The sequence below is a fragment of the Polypterus senegalus genome, chromosome 18 (assembly GCF_016835505.1).
Source record: "Polypterus senegalus isolate Bchr_013 chromosome 18, ASM1683550v1, whole genome shotgun sequence".
Classification (NCBI taxonomy): domain Eukaryota; kingdom Metazoa; phylum Chordata; class Cladistia; order Polypteriformes; family Polypteridae; genus Polypterus; species Polypterus senegalus.
The window spans coordinates 16,105,925-16,118,219 of record NC_053171.1 but is presented as its reverse complement, the minus strand read 5'-3'; positions in this window follow the sequence as shown (position 1 = coordinate 16,118,219).

The window sequence follows — 12,295 nt, the reverse complement described above, 5'->3', positions numbered from 1 at the left end:
ATGGGTGCCAGTCAAAGGGCTCGAATGAGGGGAATAACATGCCGGACCACGGGGTGACGGAGTGCACTAACCTTTTCTCTTTTTCTTCTGTAGACCAGTTACGGGAAATTCCACCTGGGCCCAATGACATCACTTCCCAGTTCTGGGCCCGATGACCTCACTTCCTATTTCTGACCCCGATAACCTCACTTCCCAGGGTTGGGGCCGATGATCTCACTTCCGGTTTCCGGGACTAATGATGTCACTTCCGGTTCCGGGATCCCGATGACCTCACTTCTGGTTTTTCAGGCCTGATGACTCCACTTTCCTATTCTGGGCCTGACAACCTCACTTCCTGTTTCTGGCACTAATGATGTCACTTCCGGTTTCCAGGGCCCCAATGACCTCACTTCCCATTTTTCCAGTCCCAATGTCCTAACTTCCAGCTCCAGCACTGATAATATCACTTCTGGTTCCTCACTTCCCAACTCTAGGCCTGATGATCTCACTTCCTATTTCTGACCCCGATAACCTCACTTCCCAGGGTTGGGGCCGATGACCTCACTTCCGGTTTCCGGGACTAATGATGTCACTTCCGGTTCCGGGGTCCCGATGACCTCACTTCTGGTTTTCCAGGCCTGATGACCTCACTTTCCTGTTCTGGGCCTGACAACCTCACTTCCTGTTTCTGTCACTAATGATGTCACTTCGGGTTTCCAGGGCCCCAATGACGTCACTTCCCATTTTTCCGGTCCCAATGACCTAACTTCCAGCTCCAGCACTGATAATATCACTTCTGGTTCCTCACTTCCCAACTCTGGGCCTGATGATCTCACTTCCTATTTCTGACCCTGATAACCTCACTTCCCAGGGTTGGAGCTGATGACCTCACTTCCGGTTTCCGGGACTAATGATGTCACTTCCGGTTACGGGGTCCCGATGACCTCACTTCTGGTTTTCCCGGCCTGATGACCAAACTTTCCTGTTCTGGGCCTGACAACCTCACTTCCTGTTTCTAGCACTAATGATGTCACTTGCAGTTTTCAGGGCCCCAATGATCTCACTTCCCATTTTTCCGGGCCCGATAAACCTGACTTCCGGCTCCAGCACTGATAGTGTCACTTCCGGTTCCACACTTCCCAGACCTGGGTCTGATGGCCTTAATTTCTATTTCCGACACTAATGATGTCATTTCTGGTTCTCGGGCCTTGATAGCCTCACTTCCCAATTCTGGGCCAGATCACCTGACTTCCTGTTTGCGGCACTGATGATGTCACTTCCTCTGCCAGACTTTAAAACCGCCATTTTGTCCCAGATACACCAGTTCTGTCTTGAACTCTGTTTTGAAAATCAATTTATTTGCTTCTCGCTGCGACCAACCGACAAAATACAGGATGGCTACCCCAAACCTTTTTGTGGCTTTTGGTCCTTTAATCTGACACCTGATAAAGGCAGGCTTGAGGCACGAAGGACCTCGATGGACGATTGATGGCCTCACTGACTTTATTCAGATGGATTCAGCGTTATTTTAGGACTGGGGATGGCAAACTCATTCCTAGAGGACCGCAGTGGCTGCAGGTTTTTGTTCCAACCCAGTTGCTTCATAAGAAGCCCTTATTGCTCAAGTAACACTTCTGCTTCATTTTAGTTGTCTCACTCGTTTAGATTTTGAACCCTTATTGCTTATTTTAGTCTTAAACAGCTGTAGTCTTGGTTTATAATCAAAACCCTTATTAGCAATCAGATGCAAATGACAAAAGAAATTCAGCATTTCTCCATTAAGCTTGTTTCCATGTACACCTGCGTGTGTTTATTGTGCACTATTTGGATAAATTAAATACCTGGAAAGAAAATGAATAGAAAAAAGTGAATGACTGAGAATTACTCATCTGTTTTAGACTTCAAATCATTTGGATGATAGCCTTAGAAAGGAAAAAATATCTAGGATATGAGAATAACCTGACATGGCGGAGTTAAAGCACTAACGAGCCCTGAAATTAAATAATTGACAAGGATTTTTTTTAAATTAAGCAACTGGGTTGGAACAAAAACCTGCAGCCACTGCGGCCCTCCAGGAATGACTTTGCCCACCCCTGCTCTAGGAGGTGGGCTCAAGTTGGTGCTTGACGGGGGCTGACACGCACTCTTCACTGATTTTGGTTTTCAAACAAGTAAGACGTGGTGCAGGAGGCATTGCTGGTAATCAACATTTGACACGTGTCTAGCAAACCTTCTATAAAGCTCATCTCCTTATTGAACTTTTAAAATTCTTGCATGCTTGCTGTTTCTCTTTTATAATGGCAAAAAATTAAATACAAAATAAATCCTGTTGTCACACATGTGCACACAGGGGACACATTATAGGCTCTGGTGATTGTAATTACCCGCCGCTCCAGAGGTTGGCGCCTGTGTCCCAATGCCTGTTCTCTTCCTCCCTCTGCAGACCAGATGATTGACAGCTGGAGTGTCTCTGATGTCACTTCCTATACAGTAATCCCTCCTTCTGGAACGCAACCCCCGCGATAAGTGAAAATCCGCGAAGTAGAAACCATATGTTTGTATGGTTATTTTTATATATTTTAAGCCCTTATAAACTCTCCCACACTGTTTACATTATTAGAGCCCTCTAGACATGAAATAACACCCTTTAGTCAAAAGTTTAAACTGTGCTCCGTAACAAGACAGAGATGACAGTTCTTTCTCACAATTAAAAGAATGCAAACATATCTTATCTTCAAAAGAGCGCCGTCAGGAGCAGAGAATGTCAGAGAGAGAGAGAGAGAGAAAAGCAAACAATCAAACACCGTGGGGGAAGTATATCTTATATCATTGAGGAGTTTTAGTTAATATGTAATACGTGCTCTGATTGGGTAGCTTCTAAGCCATCCGCCAATAGCGTCCCTTCTATGAAATCAACTGAGCAAACAAACTGAGGAAGCATGTACCATAAATTAAAAGACCCATTGTCCACAGAAATCCGCGAACCAGTGAAAAATCTGTGATATATATTTAGATACAGTATGCTTACATTTAAAATCCGCGATAGAGTGAAGCAGCGAAAGTCGAAGCGCGATATAGTGAGGGTTTACTGTATCTGCTCGCCTGGACCCGCCTCTTCCTGCCTGAAGGACATATAAGCAGAGGTTTGGCAGTTTTAAAGGCAGTTCACTGTGGAACTCCTGACTGAAGAGACAGTCTTTGCAAGATTTTGCTTGTTTTTCTATTTTTCAATTATATGGGGTGTGGTGGATGGCCGGACCCTTATCTGGCTGAGACACCTTCATAAACTAGGAAAAGGATGGAGAACAGCTGCAGGGCATTATCTCCCCCAGAGTGCTAGATGGAGGCCACCTCTGGGTTGCAGCGGTGCCTCAGATTCCCACAGGGCTCCATGGGAGTTCAGCACGGCCCTGCTGTGTTCTGCAGGTGCCACCAGGGGGTGCTGCAGGGACTGCGGAGCCCAGCTTTGTTGGGCTTCTGTGCTTCCAAACCACACTAATGGGCCATCGGAAATACTCCCTAGTGCAGGATAAATGGAGCCAGTTACCACTGCTCCAGGAGTGAGAGTTGGGAGGAAGAATGAGGAAGCTCGCCAGTAAGGGGTAGAGGCAGAATGACTAAGAGAGAAAGAGAGAAGAAGAAGAAAACAAAATGCTTTATTGTAAATATTGTGTTTGTGCACTATACTGCCATGGTGGGAAACGATTTGGGAAGCATTTCCCACAGTAAAAACTAAAAACGTGTGTTGCTGAACTTGTCCTGTGTCTGTCTGTGTCAGGTTTGGGGAGCTGAGTGCCCCCCTGCAGGCCACAATACTAATCTTGGGAATGCAATAAAATTAGGGTCTGGCCCACAGAGGCTCTCGTGATCGTTTTTGTCTTGCTCATGTTGGCTGAGTGCCAGACATATGATAATTGTCAAAATTTATAACATTTTATTTTATGGTTTATTATTGATTCTATTTTGATATATCTGTGGTGGGCTGGCACCCTGCCCAGGGTTTGTTTCCTGCTTTGTGCCCTGTGTTGGCTGGGATTGGCTCCAGCAGACCCCCATGACCCTGTAGTTAGGATAGAGCGGGTTGGATAATGGATGGATGGATATTTTGATATATTTGGAGGCACCAACATCTCTTAAGTACTTAGCGTCTCTAAAGGTCTTAATCCAGCCCTGCATTGGACACCATCCATAAAGTGCAGGGACAATGACGCTGCAGTGCTGCAGGGGGCACCAGTGGTCTTGGGCTGGCTGCTCAACAAATGTGTGGCACTGACTGATCAGCTCCAGTGTCCTGGAAAATTGCACTAGGAACCAACTATAGCCAGTGGTGGTAGTTTAAGGGTTAATTCCATCGTTAGGTCCGTTTCCAGCATTGCTAGGGGCGTGGCCTCTGAGGTCATGACCCTTGTGTAATCCACATGATGGGATCAAAGGGCGGCTATGAGTTCACATTCTTATCCGATCTGCGGATAACCAAACTCTGAAGAATTCCAAACTGATCACCGTGCTCTTTCCTCGAGTGTACTTTTATTTTGTACGTTCTTTTTCCCTCGACTATGATTATAGAGTCTCGTGTTGGGCTTTGGTTTCAGTTCGTGTGCCACTTTTTTCTTTTTTTTTATTTTTGGTTCTGTTTTATTTTTTGCGCACTTCTACCCAGTTTCTTTTCCAGTTCACTGACAGAACAGCTGTAGACAAACCGTTCCTTGTGTCTCTTTTGAGTGCCCACACGTGAAGAAATTCAAACCAGTTTTGCCACTCTGGGCACGTCTGGCAGGTTTTTTAGCTCACGTCTTGATTTCCTGCACTGTGACCATGAATTATGGCCTTTAGTTTTATACACGAATGTGAATATGAGCCCGTTCATTATAAGTGAAGACTTGTAAAACACTGGCTGTACGTTCTAGGGGCCCATCTTGAAAATAATTTGAAGATATAAAAACAGGCAGCAACTGGATTGTGGAATAATAATAATAGAAAAACAATATGAGGAGATCAGAACATAAAAAAGGCAGAATGACTATTTCCCTCCAGAAGAGAGCAGTTTTAATGGAGCCATAAAGAAGCGACTCGAATCCTCTGCGGATGTGGCCGATGAGTGTATATTGAAGAGCAGGGCTGTAAAGAAAGCTTTTGGTGATTAAGGTTCAAGCGCATAAAGCGATGTTTATAACCCTCACCTAAAAAGAAATCATCATCTCCGTCCCGGGCTCCAGGTTTCCGTTGGACAGTTTAAATTGCGGCTTGTTGTGCCCCCTGAATTCTTTGCGGATTCAAAAGTTCTCACTCATTTTTCACTCGTCCTCATCCGTCCATTTCGTTATTGTGTGGACAGGTGAGAGGTGACTCTATGAAGTGTTGGGGTCCCCGCCTTGTTTTAATCCATCCATCCATTACCCAACCCGCTATATCCTAATACAGGGTCACGGGGGTCTGCTGGAGCCAATCCCAGCCGACATAGGGTGCAAGGCAGGAAACAAACCCCGAGCGGGGCGCCAGCCCACCGTAGCCGTTGTTTTAATTGATGTGGAAAAGAGAGAAACAAAATAAGCACTCGAGGGGGGCAAACATGAATAGCCCGTAGGAGCGGGTCACAGCGTCAGAGCTCCGTCCTCAACGCAGTCCCGGTCCGAATGAGACGCTGACATTCAGGGGCGTCGGGTTCTTATAGCTCTCAGGCCACAAGGGGGCGGGGTTAATCGCGGCAGCACCCCCTCTCGCCCCGGTGGACTACTGCATGCCCTGGATGAGCCCAGAGGGTGGCAATCTGATGTGCATGTGTGACAATTGCAGTGTATGCTTGTAATTCTTTACATTTTTAGAGCGCTCTTCTCCTACTCAAAGCACTTTTCACAATGAATGGGGAGCCACTTCCACCATCACCACTAATGTGTTGCACCCATGCTGACTCTCTGTGCTCATAAAAGATCCCTGGGTAACCTCCGTTAAGAGTTGGGTGTATCCTGATGTCCTGGCTAGATTGCCCACCACGTCCTATTCACTCTCGCCCCCTACTCATCTCCTGTCTCCACCTGACTCTCACCAGTTCACCACCTAACAGCTCCTGGGTGGTGACACAAAATGGCTGCCATCACATCACCCAGATGGATGCTACACATTAGTGGTGGTTGCTGTTGGCTCGCCATTCACTGTGTAAAGCACTTAGAGTAGGGAGAAAAGCACTATATAAAATGTAAAGAATGGTTATTATATAAAATACAAAAAATGGTCATTATATAAAATGTAAAGAATGGCTTTTATATAAAATGTAAAGAATGGTTATTATATAAAATGTAAAGATAGTAAAGAATGGTTATTATATAAAATGTAAAGAATGGTTATTATATAAAATGTAAAGAATGACTATTATATAAAATGTAAAGAATGGTTATTATATAAAATGTAAAGATAGTAAAGAATGGTTATTATATAAAATGTAAAGAATGGTTATTATATAAAATGTAAAGAATGACTATTATATAAAATGTAAAGAATGGTTATTATATAAAATGTAAAGAATGGTTATTATATAAAATACAAAAAATGGTTATTATATAAAATGTAAAGAATGGTTATTATATAAAATGTAAAGAATGACTATTATATAAAATGTAAAGATAGTAAAGAATGGCTATTATATAAAATGTAAAGATAGTAAAGAATGGCTATTATATAAAATGTAAAGAATGGTTATTATATAAAATACAAAAAATGGTTATTATATAAAATGTAAAGATAGTAAAGAATGGTTATTATATAAAATGTAAAGAATTGCTATTATATAAAATGTAAAGAATGGTTATTATTTTTGTAAATGTATTGCATGCATTCAAGAAAGTTCCTGCAGTTATCCAATATGGTTCCCAGGTACTTAGAGCTGCTAACTCTCTTAACTTGTAGGACCGGTGGTTGTACATGAGAAAGCAAAATCAGGATTTTAGAAATTTTTACAAGTTCATTAAAAAATAAAACATCTGGAATATCCCATTGACGCGAGTGTTCAGATCCTTTACTCGATAATTCATTGAAGCCCTAATTCGACCATTAAGTGATTAAACACACTAAATTCAATTAACGCAAATGTCATGTTTCTCTAAACTCCGACATGAAACAAACAATCTGAAGTTCTATTTGTGTTCAGCAGGAAGCTGACTATCATAATCATTTAAAAAAAAAGAAAACCTTTTGAAAAAATGGAGGAACTGTACCTTTGAGCTAAACTTCACACCAAGGAGATGCTTCACGTTAGTGGAGGATGATGTGGCTCCCCACTAACCAAAGTGCTTTGAGTAGTGAGGAAAGTGTTATATGAATGTATTGTATTATTATTATTATTACCATCTCTCTATTAAATTAAAAAAGTTTTCCGTCGTGTCCGCATTATTCAGCCTTGACCACGCCCTCCACAACACTCGCCCAATCGCTGCGCATATCCTCGCTCCATCCCACCCCGTGACACTCTCAGTGCTGCTGACTTCAATACAGTCGCTCATAAACGACAAGGCAGAAAATGTCAAAGTTCGAGAATGTCAAAGTTTAGGCTGCGATAGAAAAAGAGCGTCAAGAGCTGATAATGGATATCAAAAAACATGAAAATGAACAAAAACGAGCTGCGTATAATAAAATCAAGAACAAAGAGAATCGTCCGATAAATGAGAAAGAGGAAAATATACCAAACAATATGTGAGCAGAAATGCAAACAAGCAACGTTTATAGAACGAAAGAATCCATAATATTGTTTTTGACGAGGCATTAATATAATGTCATTTTTTACTTACATTTTATTACGTTTTCCTTTTTTTACTTTTACTACGTTTTACTATTCATTGGTATTTAAAATAGACAGCTGTAGTGAAATACTCAAGTAACTGATTTTCTTTCTGTAATAACTAAGTACCAAATACTCTTCTATATACCAGCCCTTTAAATGCAATCGCTTTCCCTAACAGAAGGGCGTCCTGATGCCCTTCGAGAGGCTCAGCCAGGAGGTAGCAGGTGCCCAGTGCCCGGCCCTGAGGGTTGGCAACCGAAGCGAGCTATTATTATTATTATTATTATTATTATGTACTTGGGATCACCAGTATAGAGTAATGGGGATTGTGGAAGAGAGGTGAAAAAGAGAGTGCAGGCAGGGTGGAGAAGAATGTCAGGAGTGAATTGCAACAGATGGGTATCAGCAAAAGTGAAAGGGAAGGTCTACAGGACGGTAGTGAGACCAGCTATGTTATATGGGCTGGAGACGGTGGCACAGGAGACAGAGCTGGGGGTGGCAGAGTTAAAGATGCTAAGATCTGCAATGGGTGTGACGAGGATTAGAAATGAGATCCTTAGAGGGTCAGCTCAGGTTGGGAGACACAGTCAGAGAGGCGAGATTGTGTTGGTTTGGACATGTGAAGAAGAGAGATGATGAGAATATTGGAAGAAGGATGTTAAGGATAGAGCTGCCAGGTAGGAGGAGAAGAGGAAGGCCGAAAGAGAAGGTTTATGGATGTGGTGAGAGAAGACATGAAGGTGATGGGTGTGACAGAGCAAGATGACGAGGACATGAAGATATGGAAGAAGATGATCCACTGTGGCAACCGAAAGAAGAAGAAGAAGAAGATTGTAAAAGGCCATCCCTGACACAGACAACGTAGGACACAGGTTCAAAGCACACAGGTCTTTTTTTTTCTTTTTCCCCCTTGTGGAAATATCTTCCCAAGCACAACAACACAGTCCCAAACACCGAAACACAATTCTTTTTTCTTCTCTTTCTTTCTTTTGCCTCCAGCACTCCTCCTGGCAAGCCTCGTCTCCCTCCTCCCGACTCTGGCTCCTGGAGTAGTGGCTGCTGTCTCCTTTTATAAGGCACCCGGAAGTGCTTCAGGTGATTGATTGCTCGTTTCCGACTACACTTCCGGGGGTGGCAGAAGAACCGCCCACACAGGCTCAGGAGCCACTGTAGCGCCCCCCTGGTGGCACCCCCAGACCCCAACACGATCTCCCATGGGGCCCTGTGGGTATATGAGGCACCACTGCCATCCAGGGGGGCTGCCATCTAGCGTCCCAGGGGAAGTATTGTGCAGCCCATGCCCATTCCCCTGGACCATATGCAGAAGAGGCGTGCCGACCGGGCATGGGCCACGGTATTCTGATGGTCAAATGTCCACTTTTGCTTCAATCAACTTTCCTAAATGATTTTCCCCTCTCAGCTGCTGTGCTTGTCATCACTGTGGTCTCACACCTCCAGGTCTGTGATTTCCACTCCAGGACCTTCTCCTTTACTGTACTGAGATGGACGTTGTCTGTTCCGCCTAAACTTCAAGTTATGAGGTGTGAGGTGTAACTTCTGGTTCTCAATGCCCCACCCCCCTCGCCAGTGTGATTTGGTGTGGGTCAGTGGACCCTACAATAGTGTTGGCCCCTGCTAGGCTGGACTTCAGCCCCCCAAACCCTTTAACAGATGGCTATTCTTCACTCCTTCCATGGCATTTGCTCAGGAATTAAGTGACCTACAATGCTCAGTACACATACAAATATCCCAAAGTGAACGAGCGCCGGTGGGCCTCTAATGCTACGTGCCCGTTTTTATGGTTTGCAAAATCTGACGAGCATTTAGAAATAAAATCGAAGGCACATCTCTGCGTTTAGGGGAGATGTTGAGAGATTTCCATTTGAAAGCACAGACGGGCTCTAGAAGTCGCTCATTTAAAATGCTCGCCAGCCCTTTTCATGTGTGTACTTACGATCCCTCTGAAATCTCCGGCTGAAGATTCAAGGAAGAGGGAATTAATTGCTACATCAAAAAAGAGCCTTTCGCCGAGCACACATTCGTCAATTTGTTTGAGCTTTTATTTTATTTTTTTTTTATTTATTTTCTTCTTCTGAGCCTTGCGAGGCTGCTATGCTAAGTTGGCATCTTCAGTTCAGCTTGGTACATGTTGGTCCATAATGGTGCCCGGTGGCCAATGTGATGTTAGTTGAATGAATCTGAGTTTTTGTAGAACAGTAGAGCAATCTGGACGAAAGCGGGCCATTCAGCCCAACAAAGCTCGCCAGTCCTGTCCACTTAATTCTTCTAAAATAACAAGTCAAATCAAGGTTTCAAGGCCCCCAATGTCCTATTGGACGTCTTTCTTTTCCTTTCATCGAGTTCAGTGGTCTCAGACTCCGGTCCTGGAGGGCTGCAGTGGCTGCAGGTTGTCATTCTAACCCTTTTCTTAATTAGTGACCAGTTTTTGCTGCTGATTAAATTAAAAGAGGAGCCCACCTTTAGCTGCTTTAACACCATCTTGGAGATGCACGAGACACGACGAGACCAAAGCCTGGACCAGGTGTTGTGCTGTACATCTGTCAGATGTCACATGGAGACCACGGCAGCAGAGTCCTTGAGAGGGCGGTGATAAGAGGTCCGTGGCTCTCTGCAGATTTTCAATAAATAATCGTACCCCCTAAAGTTCAGGCCCCAATCGGGTGTGGGTGTGCGCGTGGGCACTTCTCTCCGGGATCAATTGGGGTACTTGGCCGATTGCACCACATACACGTACAGAGGCGGGCGGATCGGCCGGGCACCTCAATTGTGCTTCGGAGGCAGCGGCTTGTCGCACCTGCAGCTAATTAAATGGGGGTTAAAGGTGAAAAAAGAAGAAAATAGAATGGCCAGAGGAAGAACAGAAAGAAGAATAGAAGGATGAGAGGTTAAAATAAGAGAAGAAGAGAGAGAGAAAGATTGAGAGATGGAGAGAGGGAGGCAGAGAGAAGGAGAGAGGGAGAGAGAGGGAGAGCGAGGGAGGGAGAGAGGAAATGAGAGAGAGAGACAAAGAGACAGAAAGATAGACATGGAGAGAGGGAGGGAGAGAGAGAGAGAAGGAGAGAGACAGAGAGAGATAGAGAGAGAGGGAGAGAGTGTGAGAGGTAGAGAAGGAGACAGAAAGAGGGAGGGAGAGAGAAAGAGCATGAGAGGGAGAGATGGAGAGAGGGAGAGTCCGTGCTGAAATGAGTGATTGTCAGGTGGTCGGGTGTGGGCGCAGGAGCCGGAGGTTGTGGATGAGTGGTCCCAAAGAACAGTGTCACCTGTAGACGGCGAGGCACTGCCTGAGGGGGACATGTGTGGCTCCCCGTGGATGCGGCAGGTATAGAGATGGGGACTTGAGCCTGAAAATGGGGGCTGAATGGACCTCTTTTTCAGGTTTAGAGAGAAGCATTGGGGCTCATCTCCACAGTGAATGGTCTCTGGCTTTTAACTTTGCAGTTTTTATGGGATTGTTTATTTGGGCTGTTTGTAACCTTCACCTTCACTGTTGACATCTCATTGGATTATTTATTTATTTATTTATTTTCTTATTGGAGACTGAGTCATGAACTATGAACACAGTTTGCTTTGGATTGTTTGAAATAAAACAAGTCACGTTTGCTCCTGCCCCTTGCTATGTGAGTGTGTCCTCACTTGCTTGGCTCATCTCATTTATGACAATTGATGGTTTGGGGTCAAGAGGCTCCCAATCAGAACAGGGAGCATGGAGCCAACCTGGAGCATCACGGGACAGCTGGTCATCAGTCACCAAACGAAGGTGGCATATAGACTTAGTGGGTGTTAGTGGTAATGAACCAAGCTAAACAGAGACGGGGGCATGAAATGATGGACAAGTTGGGATCACAAGATGGCCCGTCTTTGCCAGGTTGGGCTCGGAATGGCATTCCTTCATCCAGGTTACAATATCAGTGAGACATACCGAGATTCTAATCGACACCACGTGGTCCTCTGGATGGAACGACGGGTAGAGTGTTGATATGAGAAACGACGAGACTGGATGATGGGGTCTAGTGAGGTGGAGTAGAGAGAGGAGAGAAGAGGGCCCAGCACCCATCTTTGGGGCACACCGGTGCTCACCTGGTGCACATCCCTCAATACCATGTGTAAACATGATCAGACCCGACACACTTAAACAGGTTTAGAAAACCCTTATAATATCCTTGGCTGCAATGGGTTAGGTTTTCCAGGCAAGTTACTGGTTTGGAGTCCAGACATGAACTGACTAAGGTTTGGAAAGATGGCGGTTTTAAGTGATTGACCCAGAGGTGACGTAGGGGAACTGGAAGTGACCTTCTTCTGACATAATCTTAGGGGCCGGAACAGGAAGTAATGTCTTTCTGGGTGACGTCTTCAATGTTGAGTCAGATAGGTTTTCCTGCAGCTGGTCTGCAGAGACATCAGGGGAAGGTTTAGGGCACCCTGCCACCCCCTGGCTTGGCGTGGAATTACCATACAATGTCCTCCTACTCCCACGTGCATGACACAGGATCATTACATGAGGTACTGTAAACCACCTGAGGGCAA